This window comes from Bombina bombina, chromosome 4 (assembly GCF_027579735.1).
Source record: "Bombina bombina isolate aBomBom1 chromosome 4, aBomBom1.pri, whole genome shotgun sequence".
In the NCBI taxonomy this organism is placed as follows: Eukaryota; Metazoa; Chordata; class Amphibia; order Anura; family Bombinatoridae; genus Bombina; species Bombina bombina.
The window spans coordinates 1,158,675,701-1,158,696,387 of NC_069502.1; the positions used below are offsets into that span (position 1 = coordinate 1,158,675,701).

The 20,687-nt window shown below is 35.9% G+C and overlaps 1 protein-coding gene across 3 annotated transcripts in view; it reads left to right on the plus strand.

Annotated features, from left to right (window-relative positions):
- Positions 1-2,095: 2,095 nt before the first annotated feature.
- The window catches only part of EPHX1 (epoxide hydrolase 1), a 336,659-nt gene continuing 318,067 nt past the window's right edge, over positions 2,096-20,687 (plus strand). The window contains exons 1-2 of one of the 3 annotated variants that reach the window (XM_053712614.1): positions 2,096-2,381; positions 20,521-20,580. The gene's annotated coding sequence lies outside the window, so the exon portion shown is untranslated. Of the gene's footprint in view, positions 2,382-9,170; positions 9,261-20,520; positions 20,581-20,687 lie in introns of those variants that run through there. The other 2 variants (XM_053712612.1, XM_053712615.1) reach the window with 2 other exon arrangements.

Here is a 20,687-nt window from a genome sequence, read left to right on the forward strand (position 1 = left end):
GTTCTTACCCTACATCTTTCTGTATCTGCAGCAAATCTAGTTACTTTTATGTTTTACATCAACTTATAATGGTGATTTGTCTTGTAAAATATTTCATGTAAAACGCACATATCCATGAAGGTTGTAAGTGACTATATTATATTATAATTCTCCCCAAGACCTTTTTAGCGGGTGCAGAACTTGGCTGAGTTTACTGTCCAATGGGCTAAAATTTTTAACCAATATTAAAGGGAAATATTTATTTCATGATTCCGATAGAGCTTGTGATTTTAAACAACTTTCAAATTATTTAATTTGTTTTGTTCTCTTTGTATCCTTTGTTAAAAAAAGATACCTAGGTAGGCTCGAGAGCTGCTGATTGCTGGCTGCACATATATGACTCATGTTATTGGCTCACCTAATGCATTCAGCTAGCTCCTCCCAGTAGTGCATTGCTGTTGCTTCAACAAACAAAGGATACCAAGAGAATAAAGTAAATTTGATCATAGAAATAAATTGGAAAGTTGTTTCAAATTGTATTCTCTATCTATGTCATGAAATTAATGTTTTGGGTTTCATGTCTCTTTAATCTAAAATGAGCTAATCTTAACCATTTTCATTTTTTGTTGCACAAATTATCATACATTTATGTTAAATTAATAGCAAAAATATGATTAATGGCTAAAAAAAATAATAATATTACACAGCTCCAACCCAGCTACTTCAGAATACCCCCAGGATGGCAAAAATGTCTGTGGAGAACACTGGAACTCTTTAGTACATACTGACGTTATTTTAAATGGTCTATACATGCTACTTCCACATTGCAAGATAATTCTTTAAATACATAATTTCTTACTATTTGGTTTCAAAGTGCATTTAAAAATCAGATGCCAAAAAAGAAAGTGGCAATGTTTTTTTTGTGTGTGTGAACATTCCATATTAAAAAATTGCAAGGTCAGGTACACTTTGTGCAATGTTGAGACATGTATGTTGCAGGTTTAGAAGATTTAATTATGAGCTCTAAGAGTTTCTTAGATGAAAAAAGTCTTAATGTAGATTGTTCAATAATGCTTTGATCCACTCATTCTGGAGTATATTTAATTGTTTGCAAACAGCTAATTTACCTTTATTTTGTTGTTTGAAATATCTGCTTTTTCCTGCAGAAACCGCCACATATACTGAATATATGAATAACAAATGTATGATCTGTAGAAAAGTGCCATAAACATACAATAGCACTAATTAATCACCTGTGGGGGTAGGAGATAGAGGTTTTTATATCTGAAATAGCTGGTTGTGCTCATTGACCCCCCCAACATAATTAGCATTTCTTAGGTTGTGTGATTAGACACAGGTAACATTAGCTGGTCTGATTTACCAACAGGTTCAGTCAGTTTTTATGAGCATGTCCTTGAGAACAACAGGTGATGGTTTTTATTTGCAAAACCTGCTATTTAAAATACAAACATAAACATGAAGTAATAATTTCCCATATATGTAATACTCTGCAGTTGATATAGCAAATAATTTGGAATTTTAAACAACTTTCCAATTTACTTTTATTATCTAATTTGCTTTGTACTCTTGACATGCTTTGTTGAAAAGGATACCTAGGTAGGCTCGGGAGCTAGCTGCTGATTGGTGGCTGCACATATATGCCTCTTGTGATTGGTTTACTGATGTGTTGAGCTTGCTCCCAGTAGTGCATTACTGCACATTCAATAAATGCTACAATGAGAATGAATCAAAACTCATTATAGAAGTAAATTGGAAAGTTGTCTAAAATTGTATGTTCGAACTGAATCATGAAAATTTGTGTTGGGTTTCATGCCCCTTTAAATAGATTTTACTACACAATTTGTCAAGAACAAATTTGAAGGAATTTGAAAGTGATAATATTTCAAATGTGTCCCTTTAACATTATGACAAATCAGGCTAACGTTATATTTGGTTTTTCCTTTTTTCCCCCACTCGTTTCATATAATTCTAACCAGATCTGCTCATGCATCAGCAAACATTGCACTTGGACCTTTGCACTACAAATGCCTCCTAGTGGTGTGGGAGATCGGACTACAATTCCCATCATGCAGTTCGGTGCCGCGCTGTTTGTTTGTTTATCTGTAAGCTGCATAAAAAGTACCTTGCTGCTAGAAGTAAGAGGGAGTATCATTGTTACTCATTATTCCCGCTAGCTCCAAGCCTGGCTAGATATTGCACTGCCCACAGTGTGCCTGATTACTGCACTGGGCTGGTTGGAATGTGCATTTTTTGTGTGATCCCTGCTGCTACCCCTATTGAGTGCACGATATAGTCTGTGCAGGGTGATAAAGCTGCCAGAAGTGCACGGGACAGAAAGCTGCAAGTGTACAAAGCTGATTCTCATCACTGCACACTACCAGGTGAGTCAGCAACTACGTTTAACCCCCTCATTGTCTGCTGGGGAAATATTATTTAACATAAAGGAATTGGTGAAATAATCAGGCAGGAATTACAGCTGTGACTTAGAACACTTGCATTATTATTATTATTATGTTTGTCTTAATTCTATAATTATGGCAGCTGATAAGTATTAACTTTTGTGTGTGTGTATGTATATATATATATATATATATATATATATATATATATATATATATATATATATATCTCATGTGTATATATCTCATGTGTATTATATTGCAGCTGTCAAGTTTAGTGAATTAGTTATATAACTCAGTCATGCAACATAGGTATCCAAAACCCTGCAGTAAATAGTTACTATAGTTATTTGACAGACGTTGGCTCTGATTTTGTAATGATTATATTTTTTACTTTTAGTTTGGAAACATTTCTTTTTGTCACAATCGGACACAATCAGTTCCATGTTTGTTATACAAATTATTAGGAAGCCGCCTATAGGCACAATTATACAGAGGCACCTGTTCAAGAAATGCAGCTTTGTTATTCCCTGTTTAGGTTTTGCATTTTTGTGCTATACTTTGCAGCAATGTTGAGTAATCTAGAGCTGCACTTTCTCCCCTAGTTGGAGAAAATTCTTGGGGGGCACTAGCAATGTCTTCCTGAATATGATACTGTTGTTTTTTTCAGATCTCATTATTGTGAACTCTAATAAACCACTTTTGTTCATACATATCTCACATTAAAGGGACCTTTAACGTCAAAATTTAATTTTAAATCGATTGGACTGAAAAAAGCTAATTTGTAAATAGAAGTAAATTGGAAAGTTTGTTTAAAATTGCACGCTCTATCTGAATCGTTAAAGGGGGGAAAAAAGGGCTTTATGCCCCTTTATTTCTCAACTTTGTATTTTTTAAAAGTGCATCTCTATCAGAATCATTTAATTTTAACTTTAAAGTCCCATTAGCTTTTTAACCTACTTATTTAAAGGGACAGTCAACACTAAAATTGTTATTATTTGAAAAGATAGACACCTTTTTACTACCCATTCTCCAGCTTTGCACAACCAATATTGCTATATTAATATACTTTATAACATTTAAACCTCTACATTTCTGCCTGTTTCTAAACCACTAAAGACAGCCTCTTATCACATGATTTTTTTTTTATTAGCTTTTTACAACAGGAGAATGCTAATTCATGTGTGCAATATAGATAACATTGTGCTCACGACCGTTGAGTTATTTGTCAGCACAACACAGCACTAATTGGCTAAAATGCAAGTCAATAGATAATAGTCATGTGATCAGGGGACTGTCAGGAGATGCTTAGATACAAGGTAATCACAGAGGTAAAAAGTGTATTAATATAACTGTGTTTGGTTTGGGTAATAAAGGGATTATCTATCTTTTAAAAGAATACAAATTCTGGTGTAGACTGTCCCTTTAAGGTAGGTGAGTTTTGTTTTAATGACTGGGTCATTTATGCTCATGGCTCAGAGTAGCATTGAGTTGCCGCTATCTGAACCTTGAACGTAGCCTTATCGCTTAGCCTCATGTTACTGTAGATAGTTGTACTTTATCCATGGGAGTTGCTGTAGGGTAAATGAATAGATCATAATTAAAAATACACAGAGGTAAAGGGATGTATGTAATGTTTTAATTAAGATTTTAAACAATTTTTAAAACTGTGAGTAAATAAAATCAGTATAATATGTAAACTGTCTACCTTGCGACCATGTTAGGAATTTTAAAAGGTCTGTTTAGTCCTATTGTTCTTCCTAATAAATGGTGTCGACTTTATCCTTAAAGGGATAGGAAAGTCAAAATTAACCTTGCCTGATTCAGATAGAGTATGTCATTTTAAAACGCTTTTAAACTCACTTCTATTTTTCAAATGTGCTTCATTCTCTTAGTATACCTTGTTGAAAATGAATACGCACATATCATACACCAGTGGGAGCTGCTGCTAATTGGTGCCTGAAAACCTCTGTCTCTTGTGATTGGCTAACTATATGTGTTCAGCTTCCTGCTATTCATTTAGCAATGGATAACAAGAGGATAAAGAAAATTTGATAATAGAAATAAAATGGAAAGTTGTTTAAAATTGCATGTTCTATCCAAATCGTAAAAGAAAATTTTGGCGTTTTACTATCTCTTTAAAAGAAATTATATTAAAAATGCAAGAAGTGGTAAATTAATTGGTTATTTTGATTCATGCACTGAATTGTTAATAACACCCCCCCCCCTTGTTATTTTTCTTGTGTGCACAGTCACATGATCCCATCGTCTACAAACCCTACTGTGTCAGCTGTTTATCTGATCCTTAACTTGTAACATTCTCCGTAAAAATAATTGTTTGTGTCCTACATTTATTTTTCTCAGTGTTTGCACTTTATAAACTAAAGACATTGTAAAGGAACATCAAACTACCAATTGAAATTCAAGAAAATAGATTTCCGTTTTGATTTGAAGCAATTTGCAATATCCATGTATTAGCAAACATGATTCTACTATATGTTATGAGTGATATCTTTTACTGTGCACAGGGTATATGTGCATATGCTTAATGCATGGTCATTGAAATATCTCACCTGCTCAGTCAAAGAGCATATATTGTGTTGGCAATAATTCAGTTTGCGCCATCACTGATAAATACATGCCAGTGTTGGCTAACTAAGCACGTTCACTGTTTATGCTTGAACACAATATTATTGATTTATTCTCCAAGCACAGTAAAACACTATCACTGTAACGGTCATAATTTTTTACTAGAAGTATTTTTGCTAACGTACTGCAAAAATGCTTCCACTGCAGTTCAGTTTTAAATGGTATGTCCGAGAAACGTATGTGATAATCACAGTGGAATTTAAAGTTTAAACCGTTCAATAGTTAATAGGGATATGGGCAAAGTGGTAAGGTCTTATGAGGATAAGATTCAGGGACACATGCTAAATGAGTTGCATCCTGGCTAGGAAGATCAAACTATTTTAATGTTATGTTATTAAATGTTCCATATTTATCAGCACTGAACACATTAAGTAGAGTTTGGCTCCATTTGTTTGCTATAGATACATAACATCTGGTTGTTATTTTGTATGTTTGCTTAATATCTTATGAATAAATAATTTATATTAATAGTAATATAATAATATTTTTGTGCATGGTGTGTATAGCTTTTCTCCTAGAGGGAATCTATGCACTTAAAGGGATATGAAACACAATTTTTTTTCTTTCATGATTAAGATAGCTTATGCTTTCTAATTAACTCCTATTATCACATTTTCTTCGTTCTCTTAGCATCTTTATTTGAAAAGCAGGAATGTAAGCTTAGGAGCTGGCCAATTTTTGGTTCTGCTCATGGGTAGAACTTGCTGATTGGTGGCTAAATGTAAAGTTGCGTAATTGCATGCAGTTCAAAAGAAAAGGAAGAGAGCACCGGATATGGGAAAATACAAATTTTACTTTATTCCTTTAAAAACGGAAAACAGGTTACAGCATATAACCTAAAGGACTGGATAGTAGGTGTGGTTAGCCACGTACCCCTTGGTTGTAATTGCATTCTCTATCTGAATAATAAGAAAAAATGTGGGTTTCATATCCCTTTAAGTCAGATTTAAAGCATGGTTTTCTACATAAAGACTCATTCTTGCTGGTTGTTATAATCTTAAAGTACAGAATTGCACCCACCGATGCAGAGAGAGCCATTCTGTGGCCCTCTCTGCATCGGCCAGCGATGGTGCCAATCGTTGGTGGCGTGGGAGGGATATAAGGGAGGTGGCCCATCGCTGGTCAGTTCAGATTCCTGTATCCCTGAAGTGCGAGCGAGTGGGCGGGAGCGCGCTATATTTACATTAGGTAAAATGTATGGGGAGAGGGAGGGGGGAATAAATGTTGGGAAAGAGATCTGGAAGGGGGGCAGCTACACTACAGAAAAAAAAAAATGCTGCCAGTACCCAAGATGGCGGCAAATAGGTAGTGGGGGGAGGTTAGAGAGCTGTTTGGGGCTAAGGGGGGGGGGGGGGATCCAAGACTGCAGAATAAATATATTTAAAAAAGAAAAAAAGAGAAAAAAAAAGCCTTTTATTTTAGTACTGGCTGACTTTCTGCCAGTACCTAAGATGGCGATGACAATTGTGGGGAGGGAAGAGAGCTGTTTGAGGGGGATCAGGGGGTGGGATGTGTCAAGTGGGAGGCTTATCTCTACACTAAAGCTAAAATTAACCCTATAAGCTACCTAATTAATACAAGTGTGGCGCGCAGCTGTATTTAGCGGCCTTCTAATTACCAAAAAGTAATGCCAAAGCCATAAATGTCTGCTTTTTCTGTGCAAAGGGGATCTGAGAGAAGCATTTACAACCATTTGTGCCATAATTGCACAAGCTGTTTGTAAATTTCAGTGAGAAACCTAAAGTTTGTGAAAAATTTTTTTATTTGATCGCATTTGGAGGTGAAATGGTGGCATGAAATATACCAAAATGGGCCTAGATCAATACTTTGGGATGTCTTCTAAAAAAATATATATACATGTGAAGGGTTATTCAGGGATTCCTGACAGATCAGTGTTACAATGTAACTATCGCTAATTTTGGGTAAAAAAAAAAAAAGGTTTGGAAATAGCAAAGTGCTACTTGTAAGTATTAAAAAAAACCCCGGCTGCAATGTAAACTTTCATGAATTAAAGTGCCCCTGTTTTTAATAGTATTTTTAAAAACAGGGCTTTCATTCGTGAAAATTTACATTCATTTTAACGGTAAGAAAATTGAAAAATGGTCTGGTCACTAAGGGGTTAAATTTCCTTCCCCTTGCATCATATGACAGCCATCATCCAATTACAAAATGAAAAGAAAAAAAATATATATAATCATGTGCATTCGACAATTTAGTTCATTGCTGGGCCAAAATTATTTTTGTGAAAGTGCAACACTCAAAGATCTGGATTTGGTGTGTTGCAGTTTCACAAGAATAATTTTGATATGAGCCGCAAAGCCACAAGGGGTTTTTCCACATTCGGCAGTGGACATAACTGCCAAATGCACATATGCAATATGTATATTCTGTGAATTCTTGCACATGCTCAGTAAGAGCTGGTGCCATAGAAATTGTGCATATTTATATAATGGAAGTGAATTGGAAAGTTGATTAAATTTGCATCCTCTATTAGAATCATGACTTTAGTGTTCCTTTTAAAATGTACAACCTTAATATTTATATCCAGCTGAATGTTCCATTTTTGGAATCCTAACCTTTCAGATTAGTTTTACAATTATAAAAAAAACTTTTACAGATTTGGTTTTACATAGCGTTAGAGATGCATAGCTAGAAAATTATGAAATTATTGTGAGGTGAACTATAATTCATATTTGGACAACGTTTCTGCTCTACTTTATTGAAAGAGAAAAACAATAAATGCCTTAATAATAATTTAAATGTTTTACTTAAAGGGACATGAAACCCAAAATGTTTCTTTCATGATTCAGATAGAGCATCCAATTTACTTCTATTATTTAATTTGCTTCCTTCTCTTGTTTTCCTTTGCTGAAAGGTTTATCTTTTTATCTAGGAAAGCTCAGGAGCAGCAAAGAACCTAGGTTCTAGCTGTTGATTGGTGGCTGCATATATATATTGATTGTCATTGGCTCTCCGATGTGTTCAGTCAGTAACCAGTAGTGCTTTGCTGCTCGTTCAGCAAAGCAAACCAAGAGTACAAAGAAAAATTGATAATAGGAGAAAATTAGAAAGTTTCTTAAAATTGCATGCTCTATCCGAATCATGAGAGAGAAAAAAATGTGGGTTTCATATCCCTTTAACTAAAACAATAACATTATAGGTTTCACTGTAAAAGGACAGTATACACCTATTTTCATATAACTGCATGTAATGGACACTACTATAAAGAAGAATATGCACAGATACTGATATAAAGATCCAGTATAAAACCTTTTAAAAACGTCCCTAGAATCTCCAAGTTTAGGTCTGTTAAAGGGACACTGAACCCATATTCTTTTGTGATTCAGATACAGCAACTTTCTAATTTACTCCTATTATCAAATTTTCTTCGTTCTCTTGGTATCTTTATTTGAAAAAGAAGGCATCTAAACTAAGGAGCCAGACAATTTTTGGTTCAGACCCTGGACAGCACTTCTTTGTTGGTGGGTGAATTTTGCCACCAATCAGCAAGAACCCAGGTTGTTCACCAAAAATGGGTCGGCATCTAAACTTACATTCTTGCTTTTCAAATAAAGATTCCAAGAGAACAAAGAAATTGTTAATAGGAGTAAATTAGAGCATGCAATTTTAAGCAACTTTCTATCTGAATCACAAAAGAAAAAATTTGGGTTCAGTATCCCTTAGGCTGGGACACCCAGTGAAAGGGGCTGGGAAAACCAAATGAGCAGACCTCCTCCCCTGCATATGAAAAAACCCATTAGACAAACAAGAGCAAGCTTGAATCTGTAGACATCAGTATACATCTAAAACTTTGGGGCTAGGTTAGTAGTCTGAAAATTAGCACAATGTTATGTAAAAATAAGCAGAACTATACATTGTTACAAAAAAACTCCCAGATAGGCTATATAAATGGATCATCTACAAAACATTTATCCAAAGAAAAATATAGTGTACAATGTCTTTTTAATGCTTGCCATTCCCTCCTCACACTTAGCTCCTTGTGCAGATCTATTCTACTACAAACAATCTTTTATCAGTTATTGTAGAGCGCCAACAGATTCTGCAGCACTATAAACATGGGTCTAATATGCAAGGTGACAATTATGGGAGACAAATGGATAGAGGGCCCTGCCAAGAGTTGCACTGTTGTAAATCAGCTCTCATGAAGGTGATCTACAAAGCGGCTAAGCTCGTAGGCTTACATTCATAAAGGTAAGGGGTTGATTCTGTGCACATAGATTTGGGATTAAAGGGACAGTCAAGTCCAAAATAAACTTTCATGATTCAGATAAGGCATGTACATTTAAACAGCTTTCCAATTTACTTTTATCACCAATTTTGCTTTATCTTGGTATTCTTAGTTGAAAGCTAAACCTAGGAGGCTCATATGCAAATTTCTTAGACCTTGAAGGCCGCCTCTTATCTGAATGCATTTGACAGTTTTCCACCACTAGAGGGTGTTAGTTCATGTGTGTCATATAGATAATGTTGAGCTTACGCACGTAAAGTTCCTTTTGTCTTTACAGAATTATTGTAACATATTATTTAAAGAATGTTTTTACATATGCACAATAGAATGTTTTAGGTAAGGTTTCCTGCCCTTTAGACAAAAATCCTTGTCAGAAACCATTCACCGATAGCTGAATTTGGGAAAAAGGCAAATTCAAAATCAGAATGAAAACTAAAATATAATATGGCGTTTTTCTTCAGAACATGATCAGTGTTGCGTGACTGCCAAGTTAGTTGTGTTGTGTTTTTTTTTCTTATTATATTGAGTTTCAGTTGGGTGTATTGAACTGTATTCATCTAATCCTTAACCCATAATAACAAAATCCAGTATCTAAATCACTGCTAAGCTTGGCTTCTTTTTACTGTCTATATGAAAACAAAGACCGTTCTAATTAAACCCTGAGGAGGAGGAGAAAATTGTACTTTTTAATGCTAACAAAAAATGCTCCAAAGTATATTTTATCAAACCAACTACTGTATGGAAAATACCATAGATTTGCATAATCAACAAATGCAATAACACTTCAACTTTAAATGAGTAGTAGTAAATTTCAAAGTTGTGTATTTCCACTCCCCCTGTATCATGTGACAGCCATAAACCAATTACAAAGGCATATACTGTATGTATAATCTGAAGTATTGCACATGCTCAGTAGGAGCTGGTGACTAAAAAAGTGTAAATATAAAAAGACCGTGCACATTTTGTTAATGGAAGCAAATGGGAAAGTTGTTTAAAATTGCTGCTCTATCTGAATCATGAAAGGTTAATTTTTTTTACTTGTGTTCCTTTTTAAATGCAAAGAATGAAATTCTACATAAATGCGTAGATTACAAGTAGAGTGTTATTTTGCGTGAGATGGTAATTGCGCTGTATTGCATATTTCTGTTTGCTCGTATTATAAGATGAAAGTAAAAATGTTGTTGTTGTTTGATTTTTAATCACAAGCATAAATATTGATCATATTAGTAAGTGAAATCTGCCAGTTACATGTTAAACAAATACAAATTACCAATACACATTTACACGTTTCAGGTGTTTACCTTTTGTACAATGAGAATATCAATTTACATATGAAATTAACCTTTTCAGTTTTAAATTAGTATTGAAGTTTGTAAATTAAATATTAGCTATTTGAGTTGGAGCATTATGGGTATACTGGGCATATGTTGTATTACATTGTTAAATTGCTTATAATTTGTAACTTTATTGAAATTGTTTTTTTTTTTTTAAATGCTTGTATTAAAGGACTAGTGAATACATCAGATTTCCATGATAACAAGACAATGTAATAGCACTGTCTGAACTTCAAATTAATAGATTTTTTTTTTTTAGTTGTCTATTTCCACTCACCCTATATCATGTGACAGTCATCAGTCAATCACAAATGCATATACGTATATTCTGTGGATTCTTGCACATGCTCAGTAGGAGCTGGTGACTCAAAAAGTATAAATATAAAAAGACTGTGTACATTTTGTTAATGGAAGTAAATTGGACAGATGTTTAAAATTGTTGCTCTATCTAAATCATGAAAGTTTTTTTTTTTAATTTTGACTTGAGTGTCCCTTTTTATAGTGTTCAAAATACATTGGCGCTTTTCTAAAAACCGTTATTAACTGTTCTCGTTTGCTATTGTGCATATAAAAACCTGTAAGCAAAGAACTTAACCAAAAACTCCATCACTTGAGTGTAAATGTTCGTGCTACATCAGCTTTACTGCTCGTGTAGTGCAGGCGCTATGACATCGCGGATTGTACATGTAATTCAGTTTGAGTTTTATGTCCCTTTTTTAATATATTTTCAACCAAGGTCATTCTGTAACCAATTACCACTAACAGTGGTAATGTATTATTAACAGGTTAATGTGTTCAAGAGAAAACAACACTGGTAATAGAAGATACAGGGATCTATGCTTGCGTGTGTTTTCTCCAACTGTAAAATAAATTCAATTTCACCTGTAAAGTCTGCTAATAATGTATTGCACTGTTAAAGGGGCAGTATACTGGGATTTTTTTTGTAAAGGGACCGTCTACTCCAAAAATGTTGTTATTGTTTGAAAAGATAGATAATCCCTTTTATTACACATTCCCCTAGTTTTTGCACAGCCAACATAGTTATTTTAATATATTTTTAACCTCTGCGATTACCTTGTATTTAAGCCTATTTTGATAGCCCGCTGATCACAGGCGTGAGCACAATGTTATCTATATGGTCCACAAGAACTAGCACTGTTCTGTTGTAAAAAGTTAATAAACAAGCATGTGATAAGAGGCTGTCTGTAGTGGCTTAGAAAGAGGCAGAGATTTAAAAGGTTTAAATGTTATAAAGTATATTAATATAACAATTGTGCAAAGCTGGGGAATGGGTAGTATAAGCGTTAACTATCTTTTGAAACAATAACAATATTGGTGTTGTCTGTCTCTTTAATGTGTTCCCAACTATCTATATTCCTGCTGGAGTGTATTCAATTGTTTACAGATATCTAATTTAACTTGATTTTGTCATTTAAAGTAGCTGCTTTTGCCTGTTGTAATCCCCACTTAGTGCTGAAGTATTGACATTTTCAGTATGATAACCGAAAAGCTATATGTTTAAAAAAAAAACAAAAAAAAAACAAATCTCCAAAGAGGGGGTTGGACAGAGAGGTACTAAAATGTTTATTTTTAGGTTTCTCCCTAAGTATTGGTCTCACTCTGTATATAGAGAGATAAGATAAAAAGGCTTGTGTGTAAATATAAACAAATAAGCTGAGGTCTGCTCTTCTTGCAAGCTCAGCCCATTTCATTTGTTGTGGTTTTATTTAGCAGAGACAGCTATTTCATGTACAAAAATCTGAACCTACATTTTTTTTCTTTCGTGATTCAGATAGAGCATGAAATTTTAAGCAACTTTCTAATTTACTCCTATTATCAAATTTTCTTCATTCTTTTGGTATCTTTATTTGAAATGTAAGTTTAGATGCCGGCCCATTTTTGGTGAACAACCTGGGTTGTTCTTGCTGATTGGTGGATAAATTCATCCACCAATAAAAAAGTGCTGTCCAGTGACTGAAGCAAAAAAAAAGGCTTAGATGCCTTTTTCAAATAAAGATAGCAAGAGAAAAAATGATAAAAGGAGTAAATTAGAAAGTTGCTTAATATTGCATGCTCTATCTGAAAGAATAAAAATTGGGTTTTTAAAGGCACAATTTCCCATACATTAAAACTCATAGCTGGTATAACAAGTCATTGTAAATACATTATGGTGAAATCAATTTTAGAGTACACTGCCCCTTTTTAAAGCTGTTTCCATGTGATCCCACCCCAGGTCCATTGTGTATTGTGTTTTGTTCTGAAGCTCAGCCCTGATAAGTTGTGGAATGTTTTGCTTGGATAAGAACCTTAGATACGGTGCGTTTATTACCATCCTGTTGATAATTGTATTAAACAGAGACTGTCATGTTCTCTTTGGATAACCTAATTGCTATTATTTTCTCTCCCTAAATACAAACAGGGCAGTTTTGCACTGGACTGGTCTTTCCATCAGATTAATGACCGTATTTTATCATTTTGGCACTAAACTGCATTATTTTAAATACATTGTATTAGAGATTAGGATTTATTTTTCCTACTCTGCGTGAAGAATTACAAATCTATCCTTTTTAAAGGGACAGTAAGCACCTTGCAATTACAAGACATTTACTTTCTCTTGCTGTAGAATAACGTAGCAAACAAGTCTAAACCTCCCTTTTTTTTTTTTTTTTTTTTTTTTTTTTTTTTATAAATGAACATCTTGTTTGCGGCAATTGATTCTCAATAGCCAAACCCCACCCACCATTTGCCTTATTTGAAGGAGCCAATACGGGCTTTAGTCTGCAGACAACAAAGCTAGCCCCAGTTATAATCTTAGTGTTAAGTGCATTGTTTTGCCATCTGTTATCTGTTAAAGACTACTAGCGACAAATATGTAGCAGGGCTAGCCCTTTTTCAAGGGACTGTAAAGTCAAAATTAAATGTTCATGATGCAGATGGGGCATGCAGTTTTGAACAAATTTCCAACTAACTTCATTTATCAATTTTGCTTTGTTCTTTTCATATCCTTTGTTGAAAAACATACCTAAGTGTGCTCAGTATATGCAGTGCAATACTGGGAGCTAGCTGGTGGCTGCCTGTACCACTACCTATATTCCTCTCTTCATCGGCTCAGCCAATGTGTTCGACTTTCTCACAGCAGAACATTGCTGCTCTTTAAACAAAGGACACCAAAAGAATGAAGCAAATTTGAAAACAGAAGTAAATTGAAAAGTTGTTTTAAAATTAAATGATCTGACTGAATCCTGACAGAAACATTTTTGAGTTTTATGTCCCTTTTAGCTCTAAACATGATAAATTCCACAATTTTCAGAGATAAATTACACAAGAGGCAAAATAAATAATGAAAATGATTGCAAGGTATTTTCTTTTCTTTCATGTAATTAACAAGAGTCCATGAGCTAGTGACGTATGGGATATACATTCCTACCAGGAGGGGCAAAGTTTCCCAAACCTTAAAATGCCTATAAATACACCCCTCACCACACCCACAATTCAGTTTTACAAACTTTGCCTCCTATGGAGGTGGTGAAGTAAGTTTGTGCTAGATTCTACGTTGATATGCGCTCCGCAGCAAGTTGGAGCCCGGTTTTCCTCTCAGCGTGCAGTGAATGTCAGAGGGATGTGAAGAGAGTATTGCCTATTGAATGCAGTGATCTCCTTCTACGGGGTCTATTTCATAAGGTTCTCTGTTATCGGTCGTAGAGATTCATCTCTTACCTCCCTTTTCAGATCGACGATATACTCTTATATATACCATTACCTCTGCTGATTCTCGTTTCATTACTGGTTTGGCTTTCTACAAACATGTAGATGAGTGTCCTGGGGTAAGTAAGTCTTATTTTCTGTGACACTCTAAGCTATGGTTGGGCACTTTATTTATAAAGTTCTAAATATATGTATTCAAACATTTATTTGCCTTGACTCAGAATGTTCAACTTTCCTTATTTTCAGACAGTCAGTTTCATATTTGGGATTATGCATTGAATTATCATATTTTTCTTACCTCAAAAATTTGACTTTTTTCCCTGTGGGCTGTTAGGCTCGCGGGGGCTGAAAATGCTTCATTTTATTGCGTCATTCTTGGCGCGGACTTTTTTGGCGCAAAAATTCTTTTCCGTTTCCGGCGTCATACGTGTCGCCGGAAGTTGCGTCATTTTCTGACGTTATTTTGCGCCAAAAATGTCGGCGTTCCGGATGTGGCGTCATTTTTGGCGCCAAAAGCATTTAGGCGCCAAATAATGTGGGCGTCTTATTTGGCGCTAAAAAATATGGGCGTCGCTTTTGTCTCCACATTATTTCAGTCTCATTTTTTCATTTGCTTCTGGTTGCTAGAAGCTTGATATTTGGCATTCTTTCCCATTCCTGAAACTGTCTTATAAGGAATTTGATCTATTTTGCTTTATATGTTGTTTTTTCTCTTATATATTGCAAGATGTCTCACGTTGCATCTGAGCCAGAAGATACTACAGGAAAATCACTGCCTGCTGGATCTACCAAAGCTAAGTGTATCTGCTGTAAACTTTTGGTAGCTATTCCTCCAGCTGTTGTTTGTAATAATTGTCATGACAAACTTGTTTAAGCAGATAATATTTCCTTTAGTAAATGTACCATTGCCTGTTGCAGTTCCCTCAACATCTAAGGTGCAGAATGTTCCTGATAACATAAGAGATTTTGTTTCTGAATCCATAAAGAAGGCTTTGTCTGTTATTTCTCCTTCTAGTAAACGTAAAAAGTCTTTTAAATCTTCTCTCTCTACAGATGAATTTTTAAATGAACACCATCATTCTGATTCTTTGGACTCTTCTGGTTCAGAGGATTCTATCTCAGAGATTGATGCTGATAAATCTTCATATTTATTTAAGATGGAATTTATTCGCTCTTTACTTAAAGAAGTACTAATTGCTTTAGAAATAGAGGATTCTAGTCCTCTTGATACTAATTCTATACGTTTGGATAAGGTTTTTAAAGCTCCTGCGGTTATTCCAGAAGTTTTTCCTGTTCCTAATGCTATTTCTGCAGTAATTTCCTAAGAATGGGATAAATTGGGTAATTCATTTACTCCTTCTAAACGTTTTAAGCAATTATATCCTGTACCGCCTGACAGGTTAGAATTTTGGGACAAAATCCCTAAAGTTGATGGGGCTATTTCTACCCTTGCTAAACGTACTACCATTCCTACGTCAGATGGTACCTCGTTTAAGGATCCTTTAGATAGAAAAATTGAATCTTTTCTAAGAAAAGCTTATCTGTGTTCAGGTAATCTTCTTAGACCTGCTATATCATTGGCTGATGTTGCTGCAGCTTCAACTTTTTGGTTGGAAACTCTAGCGCAACAAGTAACAAATCGTGATTCTCATGATATTATTATTCTTCTCCAGCATGCTAATAATTTTATCTGTGATGCCATTTTTGATATTATTAGAGTTGATGTTAGGTTTATGTCTCTGGCTATCTTAGCCAGAAGAGCTTTATGGCTTAAGACTTGGAATGCTGATATGGCTTCTAAATCAACTCTACTTTCCATTTCTTTCCAGGGAAACAAATTATTTGGTTCTCAGTTGGATTCTATTATTTCAACTGTTACTGGTGGGAAAGGAACTTTTTTACCACAGGATTAAAAATCTAAAGGTAAAAACAGGGCTAACAATCGTTTTCGTTCCTTTCGTTTCAACAAAGAACAAAAGCCTGATCCTTCGTCCTCAGGAGCAGTTTCAGTTTGGAAACCATCTCCAGTCTGGAATAAATCCAAGCCTGCTAGAAAGGCAAAGCCTGCTTCTAAGTTCACATGAAGGTACGGCCCTCATTCCAGTTCAGCTGGTAGGGGGCAGGTTACGTTTTTTCAAAGAAATTTGGATCAATTCTGTTCACAATCTTTGGATTCAGAACATTGTTTCAGAAGGGTACAGAATTGGTTTCAAGATGAGACCTCCTGCAAAGAGATTTTTTCTTTCCCGTGTCCCAGTAAATCCAGTGAAAGCTCAAGCATTTCTGAATTGTGTTTCAGATCTAGAGTTGGCTGGAGTAATTATGCCAGTTCCAGTTCCGGAACAGGGGATGGGGTTTTATTCAAATCTCTTCATTGTACCAAAGAAGGAGAATTCCTTCAGACCAGTTCTGGATCTAAAATTATTGAATCGTTATGTAAGGATACCAACGTTCCAGATGGTAACTGTAAGGACTATATTGCCTTTTGTTCAGCAAGGGAATTATATGTCCACAATAGATTTACAGGATGCATATCTGCATATTCCGATTCATCCAGATCATTATCAGTTCCTGAGATTCTCTTTTCTAGACAAGCATTACCAATTTGTGGCTCTACCGTTTGGCCTTGCTACAGCTCCAAGAATTTTCACAAAGATTCTCGGTGCCCTTCTGTCTGTAATCAGAGAACAGGGTATTGTGGTATTTCCTTATTTGGACGATATCTTGGTACTTGCTCAGTCTTTACATTTAGCAGAGTCTCATACGAATCGACTTGTGTTGTTTCTTCAAGATCATGGTTGGAGGATCAATTTACCAAAAAGTTCTTTGATTCCTCAAACAAGGGTAACCTTTCTGGGTTTCCAGATAGATTCAGTGTCCATGACTCTGTCTTTAACAGACAAGAGACGTCTAAAATTGATTACAGCTTGTCGAAACCTTCAGTCTCAATCATTCCCTTCGGTAGCCTTATGCATGGAAATTCTAGGTCTTATGACTGCTGCATCGGACGCGATCCCCTTTGCTCGTTTTCACATGCGACCTCTTCAGCTCTGTATGCTGAACCAATGGTGCAGGGATTACACGAAGATATATCAATTAATATCTTTAAAACCGATTGTTCGACACTCTCTAACGTGGTGGACAGATCACCATCGTTTAATTCAGGGGGCTTCTTTTGTTCTTCCGACCTGGACTGTAATTTCAACAGATGCAAGTCTCACAGGTTGGGGAGCTGTGTGGGGATCTCTGACGGCACAAGGAGTTTGGGAATCTCAGGAGGTGAGATTACCGATCAATATTTTGGAACTCCGTGCAATTTTCAGAGCTCTTCAGTTTTGGCCTCTTCTGAAGAGAGAATCGTTCATTTGTTTTCAGACAGACAATGTCACAACTGTGGCATACATCAATCATCAAGGAGGGACTCACAGTCCTCTGGCTATGAAAGAAGTATCTCGAATTTTGGTTTGGGCGGAATCCAGCTCCTGTCTAATCTCTGCGGTTCATATCCCAGGTGTAGACAATTGGGAAGCGGATTATCTCAGTCGCCAAACGTTGCATCCGGGCGAATGGTCTCTTCACCCAGAGGTATTTCTTCAGATTGTTCAAATGTGGGGGCTCCCAGAGATAGATCTGATGGCCTCTCATCTAAACAAGAAACTTCCCAGGTATCTGTCCAGATCCCGGGATCCTCAGGCGGAGGCAGTGGATGCATTATCACTTCCTTGGAAGTATCATCCTGCTTATATCTTTCCGCCTCTAGTTCTTCTTCCAAGAGTAATCTCCAAGATTCTGAGGGAATGCTCGTTTGTTCTGCTAATAGCTCCGGCATGGCCTCACAGGTTTTGGTATGCGGATCTTGTCCGGATGGCATCTTGCCAACCATGGACTCTTCCGTTAAGACCAGACCTTCTGTCGCAAGGTCCTTTTTTCCATCCGGATCTGAAATCCTTAAATTTAAAGGTATGGAGATTGAACGCTTGATTCTTGGTCAAAGAGGTTTCTCTGACTCCGTGATTAATACTATGTTACAGGCTCGTAAATCTGTATCTCGAGAGATATATTATAGAGTCTGGAAGACTTATATTTCTTGGTGTCTTTCTCATCATTTTTCTTGGCATTCTTTTAGAATACCGAGAATTTTACAGTTTCTTCAGGATGGTTTAGATAAGGGTTTGTCCGCAAGTTCTTTGAAAGGACAAATCTCCGCTCTTTCTGTTCTTTTTCACAGAAAGATTGCTATTCTTCCTGATATTCATTGTTTTGTACAAGCTTTGGTTCGTATAAAACCTGTCATTAAGTCAATTTCTCCTCCTTGGAGTTTGAATTTGGTTCTGGGAGCTCTTCAAGCTCCTCCGTTTGAACCTATGCATTCATTGGACATTAAATTACTTTCTTGGAAAGTTTTGTTCCTTTTGGCCATCTCTTCTGCTGGAAGAGTTTCTGAATTATCTGCTCTTTCTTGTGAGTCTCCTTTTCTGATTTTTCATCAGGATAAGGCGGTGTTGCGAACTTCTTTTGAATTTTTACCTAAAGTTGTGAATTTCAACAACATTAGTAGAGAAATTGTGGTTCCTTCATTATGTCCTAATCCTAAGAATTCTAAGGAGAAATCGTTGCATTCTTTGGATGTTGTTAGAGCTTTGAAATATTATGTTGAAGCTACGAAATCTTTCCGTAAGACTTCTAGTCTATTTGTTATCTTTTCCGGTTCTAGGAAAGGCCAGAAAGCTTCTGCCATTTCTTTGGCATCTTGGTTGAAATCTTTAATTCATCTTGCCTATGTTGAGTCGGGTAAAATTCCGCCTCAGAGAATTACAGCTCATTCTACTAGGTCAGTATCTACTTCCTGGGCGTTTAGGAATGAAGCTTCGGTTGACCAGATCTGCAAAGCAGCAACTTGGTCCTCTTTGCATACTTTTACTCAATTCTACCATTTTGATGTATTTTCTTCTTCTGAAGCAGTTTTTGGTAGAAAAGTTCTTCAGGCAGCGGTTTCAGTTTGAATCTTCTGCTTATGTTTTTCGTTAAACTTTATTTTGGGTGTGGATTATTTTCAGCAGGAATTGGCTGTCTTTATTTTATCCCTCCCTCTCTAGTGACTCTTGTGTGGAAAGATCCACATCTTGGGTAGTCATTATCCCATACGTCACTAGCTCATGGACTCTTGTTAATTACATGAAAGAAAACATAATTTATGTAAGAACTTACCTGATAAATTCATTTCTTTCATATTAACAAGAGTCCATGAGGCCCACCCTTTTTTGTGGTGGTTATGATTTTTTGTATAAAGCACAATTATTCCAATTCCTTATTTTATATGCTTCGCACTTTTTTTCTTATCACCCCACTTCTTGGCTATTCGTTAAACTGATTTGTGGGTGTGGTGAGGGGTGTATTTATAGGCATTTTAAGGTTTGGGAAACTTTGCCCCTCCTGGTAGGAATGTATATCCCATACGTCACTAGCTCATGGACTCTTGTTAATATGAAAGAAATGAATTTATCAGGTAAGTTCTTACATAAATTATGTTTTTTCTTTTTCTTTCTCTCGGGACATTTTCTCACTAGGCCAAGGGTCTAATTTTTATCTTGTGTGTTGTAAATGTATTATGCAATCACTTAAAGCTCTGTACAAAGGGTACGATAAATATAGACAAGACAGGGACGAGCGGACTGGCACAGAGGGGTTGTCAATCTCAAATTCCTAAGTAAACGCCCACAAACACACCTCAAAATCAGATATCAAAACTGATAAGACCACAAAGTCACTAACTCTAAAATGTATACCTTAAAGGAGAAATGCAATATCACACCACACAATGTAGATATTTCTCCAACATTGGTGTGTCCGGTCCACGGCGTCATCCATAACTTGTGGGAATATTCTCTTCCCCAACAGGAAATGGCAAAGAGCACAGCAAAAGCTGTCCATATAGTCCCTCCTAGGCTCTGCCCACCCCAGTCATTCTCTTTGCTGCTGAACAAGCAGCATCTCCACGGAGATGGTGAAGAGTATGTGGTGTTTAGTTGTAGTTTTTTTTTATTCTACTATCAAGAGTTTGTTATTTTAAAATAGTGCTGGTATGTATTATTTACTCTGAAACAGAAAAGGATGAAGAGTTCTGTTTGTGAGAGGAGTATGATTTTAGCAGCAGTAACTAAAATAGTTTTCTGTTCCTACACAGGACTGTTGAGATGAGATAACTTCAGTTGGGGGGAACAGTTGGCAGACTTTTCTGCTTAAGGTATGACTAGCCATATTTCTAACAAGACTGTGTAATGCCGGAAGACTGTCATTTTCCCCTCATGGGGACCGGTAAGTCATTTTCTTAGTCTCAAACAGAATAAAGGG